Here is a 23,379-nt window from a genome sequence, read left to right as displayed (position 1 = left end):
CCCACCATCTCAGTCAGCTTGGGCTGCCATAACAGAATGCCAATGACTGACTCAAACAAGAGAAGTTTTTTTCTCACAGTTTGGAGGCTGGGAAGTCTAAGATCAAGGTGCCAGGCACTCAGGTCTCTGGTAAAAACTCTCTCCTGGTTTGCAGATGGCCGCCTTCTTGCTGTGTCCTCATGCAGTGGAGACAGAGTAAGCCTTCCCGTATCTCTTCTACAAGAATGCAAATCCCACCCTCCTTTAACCTTAATTTCTTCCTTATTCCAAATACGGTTGCATTGGGGGTTAGAGCTTCAACACACGAATTTGTGGGAACACGATTCAGGCCATAACACCCCCCCGATGACCGGACCTGTCCCCTTTGGTCATGCAAGGCAGCCAGCCAGAGACAATGCCCAGGATGGGAGCAGAGGAAGAAACACCCTCACCTCATTCTCATCCCTTCATCAGCTCTGCTCGGACTGTGAGAACCCAACCACGGCCCGGAAGGTGAGGGAGAAAACTCATAAAATTTATAGTTAAAAGCCTCCTGGATTTGGAGTCGTACACAAGGCCTCTGGTGCCCTCATCCCTTTGGCCTCTTGGCATCCACTTGTGTTTGTGAAAAAAGTTAGAGTCCCCGTCGCAGAGGACACATGGATTCCCATCAGTTACTGAATCGTCAAGGGGTGATTTGGCTGAATTGTCAATCAGTCATGCCCGTGTCTGGAACTACAATATTAGTGATCACTGGGGTTTTTCATGCAAGGCAGCATAGGAAAAAAGGAAAAAAAAATCAAATGACACAAACTGTAGCTGATCCAGTCCCCACATCTGTAACTGGACTTAGCAGAGTTGGGTAATTAGTGCTTCTTTCCTCTCCCACACATTCATCTTATTTGAGGGTCTGTCTCTTGGAGTCATTTTTGTACTACAGGTTTCCCCTGCTACCTGAAAGTAGAGCATTCCTGTGAAATCTTTCGTAAACCAAAATGGCATAAAGCGAAGAAGAAGCAATTACCTTAAGACATATCTTGCTAATGGATGCACAAAATAAATGGAGTTGAAGCACAGATGCTCAGAGAGACAGTTCAGAGCTGTGGCCGCTTGACGCTGAGAAACAGTGTGGTTCCCAGGGAAGGAGTTTGGTGGTGCTGCTGTTGCTACCTGCAAAACAAATACTGAATGCTGAAAAAAAATCTCCTTTTTTTGTAAAGGTGAAAATCCTCTCTGGATTTCTTTCGGTTAGCAAAAGCAGACACTAATGTAGGTCTTTTGAAAAAACGAAGTGGCATAAAGCAAACTTTCAAAAAACAGGGCATACCTGTACTGTATTCATATATGCAGCAGGAACCATATGGCAACTCAGATTGATACGGAACAAGGTTCTCTGCCTTCCCCAATCAACAGACATTGACTAGAGGTCAGACCAGAAATTCAGGCAAGGCTTTACTGGGGCTCCTGCTGCAGCAATGGGGAGCTAAAACAAGTAACAGATTCCCTTGCTCACTCGCTCCCCGAAGGGGGGGGGCAGCTGGTTCCTTTTGTGGGGTGAGGGTAGGTGGGGGTGTGTCCAGGGGTCGGGCCGGAGGGGTGGCTTGGGTGTTTTGCCCACCCCTTTGGTGGTGTTGAGTGCAGGGGGCATGCACAGTACCCTGCTTTTGCTCCCAGCTCTTCAGAAGTGGCAGTTGGGGTGTTTTTGGGTCTTTTTGTGTCTTTTGTCCAGAATTTGCCCCAACTGCACATGCATGCCATTATTTTTAGTCCCTTATAGTTTCTTTGTACTTCGTTGCTTGAGAAGATGTTTGTCCAGGTGCCAGCATTGCAGCACTGTGGCAAAGGGTCCCAGGTCCCAGCCTGTCTCATAACTGCTCAGGCTCCCAACTGGTCCAAACCACACAGAAGCCAGAAACCAAGAAAGTGTGTTGATGTGGTCCAGGCAGAGTGGCCTCTGGGGGCAGAGAACTAGGTTGAGAAAGGTGAGAGAGGGTCTTGAAGGGCAAACAAAAGATCTGGTGTATCATTATACTCTTGAAACACAAGTCAGATGATTCTTAAAACAAAATCTCACCTGTGATGGCTCTTTATTGCCACAGAATAAAAGCCAAAGGACTTAACATGATACCGAAATCCTCCCACAATCTCTCTTCATCACAGCTTTCCTGCTTTGACTTTCCTCTCTTTCGCAATCCATGTTGCTATTTGTACCACGCACTTTGTATTTTTGTTCTCCTTTGTAACTCACACCAGGAGGCAATTCTTCCTTGTCTGATCTTAAAACTCAGTTTAAACTTCTGTCCTTCTGAAGCTGTATATTATAGTTCCTTCTTCTCTTCTCCCTCTGTAGTTATTCCAGTTGTATTATCCTTCTCCTTAATGGAGCCCCTACTGTATTTATGGATTGTGTTAGGGTGTGTGAATTGACTATATCATTAATTCTTATAGGAATCCAGCAACATGGCTATTCGGATTCCTTATTACAAACAAAGAATCTGAGTGCCAGAGTGATCTAGCTGTCACCATCTTACCCACTGAGGATAGCATAACTAGTGATGGAACAACCAGATGTAGGGAGCCTCCTGATGGGACGCATTGTGAGATACAGATCACCTCCCAGGAGGGATTCTTGCCAAAATGTTTAGCTTAAATCTAATCATGTCTTTAGATCTAACACCTGGTTTGTAGGGAATATGGGGAGTAGAGGACCATGGTAAAATAGTACCTGAAGAAACAGTCAGACAAAAGCATGAAATGGGACCTTCTGTGAGACAACTGGTCTACTTCCAGTCAATGGTCAATTTTATGGAAAAAAAGGAAGATGGAGAACTCTTCTAGATGGAGACATAACAGATATAGAACAACCAAATACAGTGTGTCATCTTTGATGGGGTCCTTATTTGCCCAAAGTCATAAAAACATGTAGCAGCAGAGTTGTAATTCAAGCTTATCGTTGTTGGAGCTGGTAGAGCAGCTGTCTGTGCCCTGCCTGGATCCTCATGGCACTCAGTGTTCCCATCTGTACCAGCCCTTCTGTGTCAGAGGCTCTCTGCCTGGGGGCTTTCTCTTTGGGGGGAGGGGGCACTCCTGGGGCAGTCCAGAAGGGGTTGGAGAGTTAATGGCCCTGGGAGTAACCCTCAGCCAATAAAGGAGAAAGTTTGGAGACTAAACAACTCAGCTTCCTCTTTGGGGTGAAAAACTCTGAAGCGCGTTTTCCACCATTTCCCAAGCGCGGTTTCCACCATTTCCCACTGGTCCTGGTGGAATTTATTCCTGCTTACTCACAGAATTCATCTCCTCATTAGCACACCCTGCGTGGACTTCCTTCCCACCCTGACCCACTTCCCCACTGCACAGGCGGTGCTTCCTGAGATCACTTTCCAAATAAACCACAAACACTCAGCATCCTTTCCTCCAGGCCTGCTTCTGGGGTAGCCCAGTTTAAAACAGGTGTCCAAACTCCTGCTCTTTCCCCCAGACAACAGTGCTACCCTCACCCACCCAGTCCTGTGACACAGTTGGTGGGCAGCTGCATGGCATAGTTCACAGAAGGGGACTAGGTTTTGCAGGCACCTAAACCCAGAGCCCACCCCCAGCTTCTCCTCTAGCTTATTGCCTGACCTCAGGCAACTGAAACTCTCTGAGTCTCCATATTCTCATGGGCAACATAGGTTAACGATAGGGAAGTTCCTCTATTTACGGGCTTTCAACCTATGAGCTCTCAGGTGCAACGGATCTTGTGCCACTTGGTGACTTTTCTGGCACTAGGTTTATTGATGAGCTACGAACGTTTACAAAACTAGGTAATAATTGAAGTAACTCACCGTAAGACGCTAATGATGCTTGAACAAGTTCATTTTGTACACATGGACTTAGCACAGCCTCCAGGAACGTGATGCACTGGTGAGTCAATGCGTTTCTGAGCCAGTCAGGGAATGACTGTCAAGATGACGTATCCAAGTAGAGGACACAGCCTCACGTCCGACAAAAGAGCTGCCCAGTAATAAGAGCCTTTGTGGTCACATGTCTTTCTCTAGAGGGGGTGGAAGCAGTGTTTTCTTCATTTCAGAAATTTCCTTATAGTATTATGCAAAAATGAATAAGACAAATTTTACATCCTGCAGCTTCTTTTTCAAAATATGTTTGCAAAATTCACAGTGTATCACCAGCAGCACGCTGTACTGGATGCCCACTTACCAAATGCAACCTCGTTCATTTTCACAGCTTCCTCGTAGCAAATTTTCTTCTTTCATTTCTCTGTCTCTTTATCACATCATTGGGATTGTGTCAACCGATCTAGTGCTTTCATACCGTCACTTATGAGAGTTTTCGTCTCCAGGTTCTCAGCCTGTGGCTCTCACTGTTTAACAATCAACTTGATCTACCTTGCCTCCTCAACACACTGGCATAATTTTTGCAGTTTGAAAAATTGTTTTCCTGTTCATATTACTGATTTCATTTAGTTTTCAATTCTAGTAAGCCTAATAGGTATAGCGACTAATAATATATTCACAACTACAAATTAGCTTTCTCTTGATAGCAATTTAATAATATTACTTAGTGACCTTGTCTGTTTAGCATTTCTTGTTCTTCAACAAATATAGATTATTAAGTTGCTCTTTTTAGTCTTAAACTGCCTTCTTTTATTATTTCTCTCCTTTCATTAGGTTATTACCTGTATGAACATAATGGTCTCTTACTCTGTGGGTTTACATCTAGACCAATGCTGTCCAGTAGAAATTTCTAAGGTGATGGGAATGCTCTATATCCAGGCTCTCCAGTAGGGTAACCACCAGTCACATATGGCTGGAGAGCACTAGAAATGTGGCTAATGTGACTGAGGAACTGAAATTTTCATTTGATTTACATTTTTTTTTTTTTTGAGGTACGCGGGCTTCTCACTGTTGTGGCCTCTCCCATTGCGGAGCACAGGCTCGGGACGCGCAGGCTCAGCGTCCATGGCTCATGGGCCCAGCCGCTCTGCGGCATGTGGGATCCTCCCGGACTGGGGCACGAACCCGTGTCCCCTGCATCGGCAGGCGGACTCTCAACCACTGCGCCACCAGGGAAGCCCCAGGTTAAATATTTTTGAGTCATCTCTTATCTGCTTTCTCCCCTCCTCTCAGAGCCTCATTTCCCTAAGAGGCCCAGAGTCATCCTGTTTCTCCAGCCGACCATTTGCCGTGTCCCCTCCACCCCCTCACTCTGGACATCACCGCGTGCCCCTCGAATCACTCACTTCCATGAAATGCTCAGAATGGACAGGCTTCGTTGTCTCCTCCTGAAAGTGTGTATCCACCGGGGCCACCCGGCACTGCGGTGGGGAGGACAGGCCTGCAGCAGAAATGGTGCTGTGCTTCTCACCCACGTGCCGTGACCTGGGTCTGGGCGAGTCACATCACCCCGTGTCCTCAGCTATAATGTGGGGATAATAACAGCCTCTAGTTCATGGAGTTAATGTGAATATTAAATAAAACACCATACACAGAAGTGTTTAGTCTAGTGCTGGGTACACAGTAATTATCAAATAAGTGGGTTGTTGGTGGTGGGTTTTGTTTTTTTAGGGGAAAGTGGCTTATATGCTTCATATGAATTTCTAAGGATAATATTGCAACAATGGTAGACAGTTTGCGGAGAGATTCCTAATGCTCTTCACAGGGTCCTCTATACGTAAATATTTGTTGACTGCATGAATAAAGGTTGAATTACTTGCTTCCTCTGACAAACAGATGACCTGTTCTTGACATGTTCAAGGTTACCTGCTGAGTCAGTAGAGGCAGCAGTCAGAAGGCCAGCTTTAACTATTTGACTCTGTGCTCTCAAAAATGTTTTTTTTTTAATTTTAAAAATTTATTTAATTTTGGCTGCATTGGGTCTTCATTGCTGTGCGCAGGTTTTCTCTAGTTGCGGCGAGCGGGGGCTACTCTTCGTTGCGGTGCGCGGGCTTCTCATTGTCGTGACTTCTCTTGTTGCGGAGCACGGGCTCTAGGCATGTGGGCTTCAGTAGTTGTGGCATGTGGGCTCAGTAGTTGTGGCTTGTGGGCTCTAGAGCGCAGGCTCAGTATCTGTGGCGCACGGGCTTAGTCGCTCCGCAGCATGTGGGATCTTCCCAGACCAGGGCTCTAACCCGTGTCCCCTGCATTGGCAGGCAGATTCTCAACCAGTGCGCCACCAGGGAAGCCCCTCAAAAAGATTTACTATTCAAAATGAGCATAATATTGTCAATGGCAAGTGTAATTTGGCAGAGTGGGACTTTATGTTTCCAGTTTATATTATGCCTTGTTTGAATGTTTTATAAGCATAGATTATTTTTATAATAAGAAAAAGTAATTACATATAATTATATTAATCAAGTACCTTGAATTACTACCACAGTACCTGTGTGGAGCCTCATGATTAACATTTCTGACTGAAGAAAATTTGTAATACTTGGCAGTTTACCTAAAAATTCTGATAGGTTTTTCAGTATTAGTATTTTCTTTATGGTCAGTAAAAAAAAAAGTAAGATTCATGTGAAATTGACCTAATAGGTCCTCAGCAAACACACACGCAGTTTTATAAAAATTCAATACACAGGAAATTCTAATCAGAACAGGGTAATACACTTACCAATCTTCGTAGTGATCAAATCTTTGATGTCATTGTTTACTCTTTGTAGGGCTATATTTTTCTCAGAGAAAAAGAAGAAAGGAAAATAAAAAAAGAGACTGTCTTCAAAGCCAGTAGCTATTGCATATTTTTTTCCTAATCCATGTGGAGTATAGTGGTAAAGAATTCATAATTTCCTTTAAGAATTGACCTTTGTGGTTAGAAATGCCTTGCAATTAGCAGATACAGATAGGTGAATCAGATTAATAAACGTGCTAAGTTTCATTATTTTTCCACTGGTAGCTCCCAGATTAATACAACAACAAAAATTAAGGAAGTTGAATTTTTTTTTATTCTATGCTTAAATTAAGAGAGTCATACATTATTGATCTGGATACATTTGCAAAACCTACATGATGTACCCCTGGTGAAGTCCTGTGAAATGTGACCTCTGCACATTGCTAAATTGTACAAAACTTCTAAATAAAACATTAGTATCTCTAATATGTTTGCCAAAATAATGAATCATAGTAGGCTGCTGTCGGTAAGTTAACAGCCAGTGACGTGTGTTCCTTTTGCTTTCCTTTAACGTTAGAGCAAGCGGTTGGAATCTTTATCACCAAAACCAAACTACTGGGAGCATTCTTATCCCTGGGACAGTTCGTGACTCACACGCTGATCTCAGAAGGGCTGCGATGGGCATTTACCACTGACTCAGTTACAGCGTGTCAGAATCATGAATAAAATATATGTTCTCCCCCACTTCTCTTCTTCCTTCAACCTTTTTTATAACCCCACTTCCTTTCTCTAGCATGTCAGGGTGGAGCTGGCAGAAGGATTCATTGCAAAGTTGGCAAGTATAAAGGATATTCAGACTTTGGGGCAAGTTGCTACCTGTACCACTTAGGCAATTTTTTGTTTGTACCATGAGGATGTTCATGCTTACAGGATGTGTGAGCCCTTACGGAAATATGTTAAGGCATTTAAAAATAGTTTTTTAAATTGTGAAATAGTACATGTTCACTGCAGAATTTTTTTTAACTAAAACAGTAAGCAGTATAAAGAACAAAAGAAAAGCAATGCGTCATTCTACTACCTAGAGATTACCACTAACATTTTTTAAGAAAAAATACATAGACCATTTTGTATCCTGTTTTTTCCACTTCATCTTATAGTTAGTCACTTATCCTAAGTCACTAACGAAGTTTTATTTATTTTATTTATTTTAAACTGCAAAACACCACATAATGCCATGCAAGTTTCATACACCTTTGCTATATTCTTCAATCTTCAGTTCTGAGACTGAGAGAAAACTCATGCATTACTAAGGGAACTTGAAGAAGCTATTTCCTTGGCAATTTTCAGGACAGTGTGAATCCTCCATACCTGAACTGACCATCTAGTTTGTTGAACTTAGTTGGACTTTCTGTTTTCAAGTTCATGTCAGACAGAGAAGCATCTTCAAATTTTACTTTAAATTTCCTAAGCATTTCACCAAGCAGTGTGGGCAGTGGGTTTTCTGAACAGCAGCTCCATTAGAGAAGGGCTATTTTGTGGAAGTTTTACAATCCGATGAAAGAACTTTCTTTTGTGAGCTATTAGCAAGATGAGGAAATTAAAAAATTAGTTTAAAAAGGCCATATATAATTTATGGATGTTGAAATAAGATATTGGGGGTATCTAAAGTCAATAGGGGCAGAGGAATAGAATAGTTCTATACAATTTACATGGAATGCCTAGAAATTTCTTTACCTTCTACTGTTATAAAAGCAGCAGAAGTGATGGTCTGAGAAAGAGAAACCCTTTGGGTTATGCCTTGGTGGTAATAAGCATAGATGTCACTGAAGAGGCACTTGGTCAGTGTCCTTTGGGGTCCAATGTTCACAGTTTTCTGGGATCCCACATCACAACAGCAAGAGAGCATGTCCTTGTAGCTTATATTTAAACTTGGCACCTGCCGGGGAACACCCCTGGCATGGCCTTGGAATCAGTGGTGCAGCTGTTAATTTCCACAACTTGCTTTAGTCACTAGCAGGCTGCTGCCAGATTGAGAGGCCAAATGCCATAGGATAAAAGAAATATCAGAGCACAGAGACCTGGAATGACAGGCTAGTCGGACCAAGTTGCGTCATAATTTAGTTCTTCGGTTTGGGCCTATAAGCGTGACCATAGGGAAACAGCAGGCACTGAAACAGTCATCCTTTATCAAAGTCTAGCAGCTGAGTTCCCACTGTGTGACAGAGACTTTCCATTTTCTGGGGATGCTGTGGTGAGCGACATAGAAGATGTTCTTGCTCTCTTAAGTATGTAACCAACCATATAATCAACCTCTTAATTTTTTTATTGCTGTATTCAATCTAGAAGCCATACATGGAAAAATATGACCCTTGAATGTTCATAGAGTGTATTCTAGCAGAGGAGACAGTAAATATACCAGTAAATAAATGATAAAAACATTGGAGCATGATAAGTACAATACAGAAAAATTAAAACAGGAACATAGATAATAGCAGTCATTGGGTGGTCAGGGAAGGCCTTTCTCAGGAGGTGGCATTTAAACTGAGATCCAAATGACCAGAAGGACAGAGCCATGCAAAGTCAACAGAAGGGAACGTGGTCTATTACAAGCAGGAGAAGCACTTAATAACAAGGCCCTAAACTTGCTGTGGTTGAGGATGTGAAATCAGATAAAGAGTTAAGGGGAATGGTGTGAAATGGGCCCTAGGGGTTGGTGGGTACAGATCACCAAGGGCTGGACCGGACAAGGTAAGGTGTATTCAGTGTTTTGTTTTATTTTTTAAATTGAAGTGTAATTTACATAAGTAAACTTTAGCCTTTTTCGTGTGCATTTCTATGAGTTTTGACAAATACTCTTTTGCATTCTCATCAGCAATGTGTGCATATTCCAGTTTCTCCACATCCTTGCCAGCACTTGCTACTGTTATTTTATTTATTTATTTTTATTTTAACTATTTTTATAGGTGTGTAGTGAGATCTCAATGTGGTTTTAATTTGCTTTTATCTAATAACTAATAGTGCAACTTTTCATGTGCTTATTTGCCATTTGTATATCTTCCTTTGTGAACGTCTGTTCAAACATTTTTCCCATTTAGAAAAATTGGATTGTTCATATTTTTTGACACTTCTTTATGTATTTTATTTTATTTGTTTTCTTTATGTATTTTAGATACAAGTCCTTGATCAGATACATGTTTTACCAATATTGTCTCCCAGTCTGTGGCTCATGTTTTCATTCTCTTAATAGTGTCTTTCAAAGAGCAGAAGGTTTTGATTTTTGATGGAGTCCAATTTATCAGTTTACTTTTATGGATTGTGCTTTTGGTGTCATATCTAAGAAAAGTTTGCCTAACACAGGATCACAAATATCTCCTCCTACCTTTGCTTTTAGAAGTTTCAGTTTGGGGTTTTGCATTTAGGTCTGTAATTCATTATGAGTTAATTTTTGCAAACACACAAGTATGGATTGAAATTTATTTTTATTTTTGTGTATGGATGTCCAATTGGTCACAATACAATTTGTTGAAAAGACTATATCTTTTCCATTAAGTTGCCTTTGCACCTTGGTTGAAAATCTGTTGATCACGTTTGTGTTGGTCCACTTTTGTTCCAATAATCTATGTCTTTATCCTTTAACCAATACCACACTCTCTTGATTATTGTAATTTTTATAGTAAGTCTTAACATCAGGTAGTGTGTGTTCTCTAACTTTGTCCTCTTTTCAAAAAGTATTTTGGTTATTCTAAATCTTTTGTCCTTACACATAAATTTTAGAATCAGCTTGTTGCTTTCTATAAAAAAAATCCTGCTGGGATTTTGGTTGGGATTGTACTGGATGTACAGATCAGTTTGGAGAGATCAGATTTTTAATCTTAAAAGTATAGAATTTTCCAGATCATGAACATGATACATCTGTCCATTTATTTAGGTGTTTTTCTCTAAGAGAAGGGAGGGGAAGGAGGAACATTTGCTTTGAACTGTGTCTTTCCCCAACTTGGGTACTGTTATATTAATAATATATCAAGAAGCAGAAACTCTTGGCCATTTTGGGAGGAGTAAGCATTTTGTGTGATATCCAGTTCTCCTATGCTTAGTTTTTTTTTGCATTCTTTTAAACACTTTTGGATGAAAAAAGTAGAATCGTAAAAAAATACGTTAACGTTAAATCATCCTATACAGTATTTGACAATTTGAAAAATGACCACCTCCACCCAATATCCCAGGTAATCTCAAGTTGATGGTGTTGCTGATAGTGGTCCTGGGCTTGTGAATGATTTACTTTCCAAAGAAAGTCGAGGTTGCTCAACTTCATTCATAGTAAGAGAAATGTCAATTGAAACTATCCAGAGGTTAGGTTTCTCGCCTATCAGGTTGGCAAAGATCCAAACGCTGGAGAACAATGTAATAACCTTCCTTCAGCTGTTCTCCTCTCTGGGGTGTGAGGATTCATTGGTTGAAGGGTTGTGCCCACCCAGATCCTCCCTCCTGTTCTAGAATCCTGGAATTCTCTCCTCAAAGGGCCCTTAGCTCACTTCCATGGTGTGCATGGTGTGCATGGGCCTCTCACCAGGGTCCATCCACTTCTAGGGCCAAGACGTGGCTGCTTGTACGTAAAGTATGGGCTGTCACCAGACCTTGGACTTAAAGCCGGTTGTTCACACGTGTGCACGAGAGGCCCCTTGCAATGTGGACCGGAGCTGGGGGTGGGAAGTGAAAGGAGGTAGGCTGTGGCCAAGGTCCTTCTATTTATATTCTTGACCTAGGTCTTGCCAATGTTATAGAGGCAATATATCAATAAGTCGATCACATGCATATGAAAACCCTGAACAAGTTACTGTTTCTGGTGTACGTTTAATGGTTTACTTTCCCTCAAACACTTCATCCTTCAAATGCCTTTGAATCTTTCATACTGTATCTTTTAAAGCATGGACAAAAGATTGTCAACTAAGGCTCTAAAACGTATGTTGCAAATTCAGATGTCCTAGGGACCAGGCAAGTAACAGAGAGGAGCCAGCTGGAATTGGCCACAGTGAGAAGGGATGGGAACTCTGGTAAGGCAGAGAACTCCTGTGTCAAGGCAGAGCAGCTGCTCAGCTTTGATGATTGTTGCCATGTGGAAATATGGTACCAGTGTGGACACACTATGATTCTTCTTTAATGGGAAAATTTTCTGATTATTGCTTTAAATTTCTTAAATTAAAACTGTTAATTAAAAATAATATTACTGTTTGCCAAACAAACACATCCAGGGCTGAATCCAGCCCATGGATGTCAATTTTCAACCTCTGCTCTAAAACCTTCAGTGATAGAAGAAAAGAATTCTGTTGGGTTATGCCTGATATTTAATGTGTGATTTTGTTGTAGAATAATGCGCTGTCTGTTATGAGAAACCTTTACAAATAAATGCATGCTTGTAATACTGTGCCTTAGATGGGTTATCCAGTTGATGAGCTGGTTTGAATTTCACTTTAGCAATCATAATGATATCTGGGGATGTTCCCTGAGTTCAATACTGAAGGGGTTCCCTGGAGATTGGTCAGGAGATTGGAGGTTTGCCTTTTTCTCACTGTCCTTGTGATCATAGACAACCTGCATTACCACTCTGAGTCATAGTTTTTTGTCTGTTAGATGAGAAGATAAGACTCTAAGTTGTTTTTTTTTAAAGATCCCACTGATTTTTTTTTTTTTTTAGCGGTAGGCAGGCCTCTCACTGTTGTGGCCTCTCCCGTTGCGGAGCACAGGCTCTGGACGCGCAGGCTCAGCCGCCATGGCTCACGGGCCCAGCCGCTCCGTGGCATGTGGGATCTTCCCGGACCGGGGCACGAACCCGTGTCCCCTGCATCGGCAGGCGGACTCTCAGCCACTGCGCCACCAGGGAAGCCCTATCTATTTTTGATACTATAACATATGGCCAATTTTTAATGTACATTTGGTACCCAAAGCAAATTTGGTATATAGTTTTGCCTTTGTTTTGCAATTAATTTAAAATCAACATGCATCACTTTTTAAATGGGGGAGAGAGTTTTAAAAATCATCAATATATTTAAATATATTAAAATTGCCTTAAATTAACAGTATACTGTTATATTTTTTTTTTCTTAAAATAACTTCTTTGAGACCGTTTGTAGAGTGACGTCTTGGGGACAGGTCAGTATAGGAGTTGAGAGATCAGGAAAAGGCTGAAAGACTGTAGTTTCTACTGGTTTGACCAGGTGGAGAAGATGTTGTTAAACAAAGAGAACACGGGGGACAGGGAAGGAGGAAGACAACTTGTTTTTTTTAATTTTCATTTTATTTTTTTAATTGAAGTATAGTTGTTTTACAACATTCCACTTGCTTTTTTAAATTTAATTTTTATTTTATCCATATATTGGAGTATAGCTGATTTACAATGTTGTGTTAGTTTCAGGTGTACAGCAAAGTGATTCAGTTATACACATATCCATTTTTTTTCAGATTCTTTTCCCTTATAAGTTATTATAGAATATTGAGTAGAGTTCCCTGCGTTATAAAGTAGGTCTTGTTGATTATCTATTTTATATATAGTAGTGTGTGTATGTTAATCCCTTACTCCTAATTAATCCCTTCTCCCCATCCACTTGCTGTTTTAACATGTTGATTGTGAGGTGCCTGTGTGGCATCCAAGGGAAAAGGTGAAAACACTGGAAACACTGTTTTAACTTGAGCAGAGAGATCGAAACTAGAGCAATTATTTTAAATGCTACCAGAGCATTTAACACACTTTATTGTAATATTCTTTTTTTTTTCTTTTTTTTTTTTTTTGGCTTTGTTGGGTCTTCGTTGCTGCGCACTGGCTTTCTCTAGTTGCAGCGAGCGGGGGCTACTCTTAATTGCGGTGAGTGGGCTTTTCATTGTGGTAGCTTCTCTTGCTGTGGAGCACAAGCCCTAGGCTTGTGTGGGGCTTCAGTAGTTGTGGCTCGTGGGCTGTAGAGCACAGGCTCAGTAGTTATGGTGCATGGGCTTAGTTGCACCACGGCATGTGCAGTCTTCCTGGACCAGTGCTGGAACCCGTGTCCCCTGCATTGGCAGACGGATTCTTAACCACTGCGCCACCAGGGAAGCCCTATTGTAATATTCATGATTAAATTGTCTGACTCCATAGCCAGATGACAGATTCCTTGCACAGGGTCCATGTACGACTTGCTCTCTTCTGTCTTCCTAGCATCTAGCACAGTGCATAGCATTTAGAAAGACCCTAATGAATGTTTTTTAAATGAATATATATATATATATATGTTTAAGTTACTCCTTTATTATATGCCAGGCAGAAATGATGAGAGTTTTAAATTACTAAGGGAGTTCTCAAGATAGCATATTAGTGCAAAAGGGGTTTGAGCATCAAAGAAAGTTGGGAAGCCTTGCCTGAGTAATCTCTAAGATCTCTGTAGGCTCTGTGACTAAATCAAGGATTAATGGACCACTTGCTCTGTAGGAGGGTCCCACTGACTTTTGAAATAAATTAGTTCTATGAATCTCTCGGGAAATGTGGGCCTAAAAATGAACATTACTCTTTCCAGAGTCAAACACAGCTGTCTAAGGAACATGTAGAAATGTTAGACCCATCTTGGTCCAAACCCGTCTGTTGTGGAGAAGCTTGGTGCTTGAAGAGGTACCAATGGCATTGTCCCCATCCTTGGAGGGTACTTAATGATCACGCTTGTCCTGGAGGAGGCTGATGGAGAAGACGCTGGGGCAGCTCCTCACATGCTTTTAAGGTAACGGACTCTTGGCAAATCATTTTAAAATGGTGCCTGGAAATCAATAGACACTTTTAATAGTTTTTGATGGACTCTTGATTGAATTGAGCGATAGTCGGGAATTTTAAGTTATATACTGTAATAGAGTGAAGATATATGAAAACTGCATAGGTGCTATTTCAAATGACTGCATCCTTAATTTGATAACCAGTAAACAGTGTTTCATTATCTACTGATGGCTCTCTGATGAGTGTGATGTGATGAATGCACATGTGTATCGTCAAGCGTTGCATGCATGAAAATGACCATATTTACAAAATATTTCATTTTGGTAAGGTGACCTATGGAGAACAGTTAAGGGACTATAACTAGATTTTTCTTTTTCTTTTCGACTCTCATTATCTGGAGGACTTAATGGAAATGATTTGTTCTACATGAACACGTTCTACATCAATAAGCTATGTCTTTAGAAGAACCTAATCCTCCTCATTAAGAAAACAGAAAAAATCAGAGTAATATCAATGTTTGTCCTTTTTCATTCTATAAACTATCAGCTGATGGATGGATACATACAGAGACCCCTCTCCCAGTCTATTATTTTGCTCAGAACTTTGTAGAGGAATGAAATAGCTTCCTGAATTTGCACCATTTTTCACAGAGCTTATAAAACAAATTGAAAATATATCTAGAGGAAAGAGTCATATTTTATGATAATAGTAACTTCAGAACTTCGTGTGACCTATCCACAAGCTCATTCACGCTCGAAAACAATTAAAGAGCAAAAAGAGGTAATCTCTACTTACAAGATGAGTCAGATTGTCCTCATGGCAGTGGGGACTCAATTAAAATTACTTGTGAAGAGATATTACTTATTATTGTTCCACTGACTCCTCTTTCATGGGATGCCTCCAGTTTTTCAAATTTTAAATCACCTAGGCTTATCAAGCAGAACGGTCTTGGGCAATTAAACAAAATACAATTGTTGAAAATTTACCATGTACTATGAACTATACAAAGAAGTAACAGACAGTCTCTGCCTTCAGTGAACTTATACTCTAGTTTGTGAGATAAAGCATTTGGTTCCCCTTCTCAGAATGCCCATCCTTCAATTGTGAGCACCTCCAGAACACCAAACTCGGGAGATAATCCCTCTCTCCGCCAACACCTTTATCATTGAGATGAATCCTCAGTTTTGTTGAGTTACATGTCAGTTTCCACTACAGGAGTGTAAGGTCTTTGAGAGCAGTTTTTTTGTTTTAATTCATCTAATTCCTCATATACAGTAGGTGCCCCAAAAATGTTAGGTTTTAGATTGAAGAATTAAACCCTGTGGGAATGGTCCACAGGATTGCTTTAAAAATAGATCATGTTGGGCTTCCCTGGTGGCGCAGTGGTTGAGAGTCCGCCTGCCGATGCAGGGGACACGGGTTCGTGCCCCGGTCCGGGAGGATCCCGCATGCCGCGGAGCGGCTGGGCCCGTGAGCCATGGCCGCTGAGCCTGCGCGTCCGGAGCCTGTGCTCCGCAGCGGGAGAAGCCACAACAGTGAGAGGCCCGCGTACCGCAAAAAAAAAAAAAAAAAAAAAAAAAATAGATCATGTTACTTGAGAGATTTACATTTAGAATTTTTGTTCTTGCCTTCTTTGGCTAGTCTAGACACAGCCCCTTTAAATAGACCCTTAAATAACAAGTGTAGCACAAGGGAAAGAGGAGCAGAACATTTGAGGGTGCTGTTCTGTACATTAATCACCCATGAATGTTTGAGTACTGAGAAGTCAGTTAATTAACTGGGCACACTTTTGGGTTGTTGTTTTCTTTTTTACAGGCAGTCATCTGCTGTATACTATTAGGTGTTGGAGATAGAAAGCAGAACGAAACAATCCCTGCTCTCAAGGACTAACAGTCCAGTGGAAAAAGCAGACAAGTGAATCAATGACCACTTTATGGTGCAGTATATCCTACGATGACATTTGATGACATTTCAATTCAGCTTATGGGATATGTCCCAGCAAAGTTTTATGAAAAGATGATGCCTGAACTGAACCTTGAAAGAGGGGTACCATTAAGAAAATGAAGCCTAGGATATCAAAAGAGCATTCTAGACAGGGAACAGCATAAGTAAGGATAGGGAACCTTAAAACATTGTGACCTATCCATGAATTATACGTATCTCAATATTATTGAATGACGAGAGTGAAATGAAGTGATAATAAGTGATATTGAAGAAAGAGGCAGGAACCAGGTCAGGGATACCTTGGGGGTCAGGGTGAGGATGTTTGGGCTGAGTGCAATGCCAGGTTTTAGAATTATGGTAAATGGTGCTAGTTGTTACCGAACTGGAGAGCTTACTTCCTCTCTTCCTCTGCCTTGTGAGGACACAGCAAGAAGACAGCTATTGGCAGGCCAGAAAGAGAGCCCTCCCAGGAACTGAACTGGCTGGCACCTAAATCTTGGACTTCCCAGCCTCCAGAACTGTGAGAAATAAATGCTGTTGATACCACCCAGTTTATGGTGTTTTATTATAGCAGCCTGAGCAGACTAAGACATTTCCTCATTTCTTTCAATGACACCACATTCCCAGGCAGACAGGCTAGACATTTGGAAATTGTCTTCAGTTCCTCCTGTTTCTGCTCCCACAATCCATTACTTAATTCTGTTGGTTCTCTTTTCTGGTATTTCTTTCATTCTTCAGTACCATGGTTCTTTGTTGTCTGGACTATTTCAATAATCTTTTCATTGGTTCAGTTTTTGTCTGTAAGCTTCCGAAGGACTTAGAGAAGAGTAATTTGAGGCACAGTGAAGCATCTTCTTCAACAACCTTCAGTGGCTCTCCATTGCCCGAAGAATAACATTCAAACTCATCAGCTCAAAATTTAAAGCCCCCCCCCCCATACGGCCTCAACCACCTTTTCAGCCACGTGCATTTTGTTGCAGCCACCTGGGTTCACTAAACAGGGTTTTAAGCTTCTGGGTCTCTGTGCCCCTTCACTCAGCTGGGAAAGTTCTTGCCTTTCCGTCTTGTACTGAAATCCCACTCATTCCTCAAGACCCTTTGGAAGTGCTGCCTCCTCCTAGCCACCTCCAAGATTTCTCTCAAAAATGCTCATGCTTCAAACGCTCCCAAAGTCCTTTGTTTTTACCTTTGTCATGCTGCTTAATGGTTAACATAATTGTCACCTCCGTTAGACTGACAGGTTTGTGAGGACAGGGACCTAGTTATGACAGTCTTTGTACATTGGGGGTGCCGAATAAATGTTTATTGAAGTTAACACTTTGGAAGAAATATTCAACAGAGAACTACAAGCGAGCCTGACACTTAGGGAAATGGAGAGCATTGAAATAAAAAGTGAGTGTATTGAAAAGAACCCGATTTTGCCTTTGTTTTTTGCTCAAGCCAACTCTCCTGTGGGATAGGATTGATGTTTTCTTACTCTGATATATGTTCAAGTCACAAAAACTTTGTGTGATTTATACCAGACTTGTCATTCTCATCCTTCAGATGTATACTGTAAACGAGAACCACAGAATTTTCTATTTGTCCTGCAAATGTCTGTTGTTTTTGTGTCAGTTTTCAGTTCTTGGTTTAATATGTCTGTTGCTTAAAAAGAGTTTGTCTTGTCTTTGTCTCCAGTCCCTGACAGGAAGCTTCTAGAACCCTTGGGGTTTCCTAAGTGATAGAAGTGCTTTTGGTCTTCATGAGCCCCCCGGATCACACCTGAGTTTATGCTAATGAGGTAACCCTTGGCCATTCCCTAGATGCCTTCAGGATGGGGATGGTCTCCAGAAAGAGCAACCACAAGATTATAGAGAACTGGGACTTTGAGCCAGCCTGACTGCCATGGAGGGAAGGGGGACTGGAGATTGAGTTCAGTCGCGTGGCCAGTGCTTTCATTAATCAGGCCTATATAACGGAAGCTCTGGGCACCAAAGCTCAGTGGAGCTTCTGGGTTGGTGAACACATTGATGTGCCAGGAAGGTGATGCACCTCGATTCGATGGGGAGAAGGCACAGAAGCTCTGCTTTGAGGGTCCTCCTAGACCTTGCTCTATGAGTCGCTTCATTTGGCTGGTCCTGATCTATATCTTTTATAGTAAAATGATAATACTAAGTATTGCATTTCCCTGAGTTCTGTGAGCCATCCCAGTGGATTATCAAACCTGAGAAGGTCATGGGAATCCCCCCATTTGTAACCAGTCAGTCGGAAATATGGGTGGCCTGGGAACCCCAAAAGTGTGGCTGGCATCTGAAGTGGAGTTGCTCTTGTGGAGGACTAAGCACTTAACTTGTGGGGTGGTTAGTACCAGAAGAGGATTGCAGTATAGCAGTTGGGTGGAAACAAAATAATGTCACAGAATGAAAACCATTTTGGTAAGAGCAACAGTTAGGCATTTTCAGTGGAAATTCTCTGGTGTGACCTAAAACAAAAGAAGGTCAGCTTTGTTTCAAGAAAGACCTCACCAAATAAGAGGGTTTGCTAAAAATCCAATGTTTAAAGAATCAATTTCTATACATTTTGTTCTTTATCACAGTGTTCAGGAAATTGCTCTGTTAGCAAGCAAGATTGCTTGATCATTAGAATTACATTTCTGTTTTCCAAATTAATAACATGTTTGTTTTTGCTCCTTATTTTTCTTCCCCCTCCTGCATGTAAACAACCTGCCTTATTGTTGCAAAAAAGGAAATCAAGTCAAAATTGGAGACAACCTTCCATCATTTTTTGCCAAGCAGAGGGGGGAAGAACTCAGAGATCACGCAATCCTGCTTAAGCTAAGTGAATCTGGGAACCATCCAGATATTCACATGAGGACATGTGACTTCGATCTTCCCCATTTCTCTTCGGATAGTACAGTTTGTCTTTTGTTATCAGCGTTGGCCTTTTCTTTTATCTCCTCGTGGTAAAGTTTGATGGCATCTGACTACACTGCCTCTTGGACGGTTGTGCTTCTTTCTAACTCTCCTTTCACTTCATCATCCTGCGTTTTGTTGCAACTCTTGCTTTTATAGCCCCTGTGTACTGTCCTGACTTTCAGATACTCCTCTTACTTTCAACACTGCAAGGACATCACACCATAGCCATGCACATAACAATTCACTTTCTTAGCTCACTGCCTTAGCATGCCTTTTTTTTTTTTTTTGAGAGGTCAAAAGCAAACTTCTGTCAACCAGTCAACCAACTTGATTTGCTTTGCCCCTAAGGTTTCTTAACCCCATGTTCTTTCCTTTATTCTTATTCTATTACCCAAGGAAAGAAAATTTACTTAGCTCTATTTCTTTAACCTTTAATATTTTGCTCATCAATTAGTATCATTGAGTTTCTTCCCACTGGAGGAACAGTTCTTTTCTTTGGAAATAATAAGTCATCAAATCTCTTTGCCCAAAGACACCACCTTTCCCCAAATACCTGAGTAAAATACATCTTACCAGATATGCTTGGAAGATCACATTTCTTTTTAGAAGCCAATTTAGTTTTTCAGCTAATGTATTTTTCTCTGGTAAATGAGATTAGCTAACAGCAAAGGGTCAAATTTCTAGGACAGACTTGCTCATCCAATTGATTTGAATGAGCTTTGGTTTGAGGACATCATAGTTCCCTTTATTTACAGTTGACTAGATTTCCCCTGTTCCCGAAGAGCATTCGTATACTATTAAGTGTGGCGAGACAAAGCACAGACCCTATTCATCACATCAGTTGACAGTACAATCCTGTTGTATTGTGTGTAATGGACCTGTATATATCAAAACAATTTTAGAAGTTCAAACTCAAAGCACTTGTTGGTTTATTAATATAAATTTTCAAAGTTAATATTGTTGGGTGCTTCTGTCCATGGTTCTGTTCTTGTCCCCCGACTGTGTTACTTCATCCACACTTCATATTATTTCCCTTTCTTCATACTCCTGTGAAAGGGGATAAACATCCAGAGACTGGAGCCACTCCAAAGACTTGCTAAGTTAAAAATGGTATAGATGATCTTATTTGCAAAGCAGAAATAGAGACACAGACGTAGAGAACAAACATATGGATACCAAGGGGGAAAAGGGGGGTGGGAGGAATTGGGAGATTGGGATTGACACATACACTATTGATACTATGTATAAAACAGATAACTAATGAGAACCTACTGTGTAGCACAGGGAACTCTACTTAATGCACTATGGTGACCTAAATGGGAAGGAAATCCAAAAAAGAGGAAATATATATATATATATATATATATATATGTATATATATATATATATATATATATCTGATTGACTTTGCTATACAGCGGAAACTAACACAACATTGTAAAGCAACTATACTCCAATAAAAATTAATTTAAGAAAAGATTTGCTAAGTTAAGACCCATAAACAACTGTTTGTCAAGTCAAAGGAATGCTGCACAATATGCTTTCTAATAAACATCTTTTTTCTTGATTATAAAAGTAGTAAATGTCATCACAGAAAACTTGGAAATACAGCAGAACACACGCAGCTAAATTATTCCATGAGAATATATGGTCACTTCCTAGTACATTTCCTTCCAGCCCTTCCTTTCCTCACTACGCACGTAGCTACATAATTGTTTTCCCAATAGAATTGAGATCATATCTAGAGCTACTTTTTCATTGGTTTTTGCCTTAAGTTCACTTTGTTCTCAGCAGACGTCGAGCAGATCAAGACACATTTACCTAAGCATTTACCTCTATCCCTCTTTACATGAAAAAACTGCCTTGAAAGAGAGGAAACTGTATGTAGTTTATTGTTTACTTTGCTGTTTCTCTGCGGCCTTCTTATGTTTGCTTCCTGCTTTCAATATTCTCATCCATGATCAGATATTACCCAAAGTATTATCTAACCAGAATAAAATCTTCAAACATAAAGTTCATTTCTGCTTTCCCCATGACTATGAGTCAAAACTGATCAAATTGCTAGAAGTGCTAAATAAAATAGAATAAAAAAATCTGGTACAGTTATCTTCTGTAGCTACATCAGCCTGAATAATCCATTTGGGATTTTACTGGTGTCTGAGGACATTTGCTACAAACATTACTTTCTGTATATCTAAGTAATATTTAAACATTTATTAAAATTGCTGGCGAGTCAGTATCAAATGCTTGGTGTGTACAGTGTGGAAGATGCCTTTCACATGCTAGTTACTAAATAAACGGAGAAGGAGGATGAGAATTTTTGTTTCTGGCCTATGTCAGCTTCTCATCAGGGACAAGAAGAGAGAATATTATAAAATTAGTGTTTGTTGCCAGCGTCTGTTTTGGAGAGTGTTAGGTACTCTACATACTAAATCCTTACAGCTCTACAAAGTAAGTATCCTCCTATGTCTACTAAATTCTGTCAGTTCTGTCTCCTGATAGATGCACTGTATTGAATGCATACTGATCAGAAACAGACTTATTTTTGTCACCCGACAAACAACATGCAGGGAAACAGTCCAGGACTGGTACAGCTGTTCTGGGAAATTGACAAGGCTGCACAGCGGAATCCGGGGAGGTGTTTTACTGGGCATAATGTCACCCTAAACAAAGGAGGGTAATGTTAAGAATGAGGAAGGGGAGAATGGATGCTGCTAGAATCTCCCCATTCCCATTCCCACTCCTTCCATGTCTAGGCAAATATCCCGTCTTGCCTGGATTCCTGCGATTATCTTGTAATGGGTCACTTAACCTCTGGTCTTGCACAACTCCTTCCACTCAGCAGACTTCAGCTGAGCGACCTTCCTGGAACACAGACACGAGCTGTCACTCACTCACTTAAAGCGATTCAGTGGCTCTTTGTTTTTCTTGCATTAAAGTTCAAACTGCTTAAAATGGCATTCAGAGGCCTTCAAGACACGATCGTATCTCCACTCTCCGGGTTACACATTACGTTTTAGCCACAGCACATCTTCAACGCTTTAAATGCACCACGTCTCCTTCAGCTGTCAGAGTCTTTACAGGCTTCCTTCGTGCCTTTAAAGAGAAACTGTAATTGCGGGTATTTAAAGTAAATTCTAATTTCTAAACATGAGCCAACTCTCTGGCTGAATGAAACATCTCTGCTGATGGAATCCACTCATTCGCTGCCAGTTTGCCATCTTTGAACCATTCCTCTGGCCTGAAATATTCTTTTTTTCTTTTTACTGAATTCATTTCATCCCAACCCTTGTTTTTTGCTTTTTGTTTGTCTAACTTCTCATTTTTCCGGGTCACACTTGATACACCATTTCCTCCCAGATCTGGTGTCCTAGATCTGGGGTAACTTCCTGCCCTGCGTCCCCCAGCCCTGGCTTGCTCTCTGGCATCACATGTGACTGAGTTCCCACTAGAATGGGGAGCTCGGAGGACTGGGGTCATTTCTGTCTCAATCATTTCTTCATAGAGTCAACACATATTTCACGGGCCCCTCCTATGTGCCGATGCTCTCTTGGGCATCGTTTTGGGGCACGTCAAGGCTTTCAGGAATCTGAGCACCAATCTGGCCTTATTCTGGGTTTGGACGATGAGAAGACAGACTGTTTCACAGCAGCTGTGCAGAGAAAACCCCAGAGCGCTTGCCTGCAGGACACTGTGCCCTTCTTCCCACTTCCTTTCTCTCTCTGCGAGGCTTTGCTGGGTTCCCTGACTCAGCCTCTGAAAGGAAAGAGCGTGCTAAGTGTCCCCTCTGCCTACTTGCCAAGTTCCCTTGCCCTCAGGTTCCCTCTCTCCTTTCTTCTTCTCAAAAGAGAAGTGGGTTGTTGTTTCTGGAGGAGGATCCAGGTCTGAGTTTTTCCAAACTTGGCAAGAGCTCCTGGTAGCTTCGTCCTGGGCCCGTCTGGTTCAGTTCCACGAGCTGCTAGGGAACGTCATAGCTGGAAAGCAACCCATCCCTCTCGAGGGCTGGGAAATGCCATGTGAGGCCTCCCTGCCTCGTGGCCTATTGTGGGTTTCGTCAGCAAAAGTATCCGGGCCCTGAGGAGTCATGGTACCCAGATGACTTGCCTTCGGCCCTGCACACGTGCTGTGGGGGTTCTGTGGCCTCCTTACATGCCTGCTGTGTTTTTCCCCCTACTTGTCAAGGCTGGTCCGCATGGATTCCACCCGTCCGCCCAGCACAGTCTGCGGCAT

The sequence above is a fragment of the Pseudorca crassidens genome, chromosome 2, assembly GCF_039906515.1.
Source record: "Pseudorca crassidens isolate mPseCra1 chromosome 2, mPseCra1.hap1, whole genome shotgun sequence".
Lineage (NCBI taxonomy): Eukaryota > Metazoa > Chordata > Mammalia > Artiodactyla > Delphinidae > Pseudorca > Pseudorca crassidens.
This window is presented reverse-complemented; position numbering follows the sequence as displayed.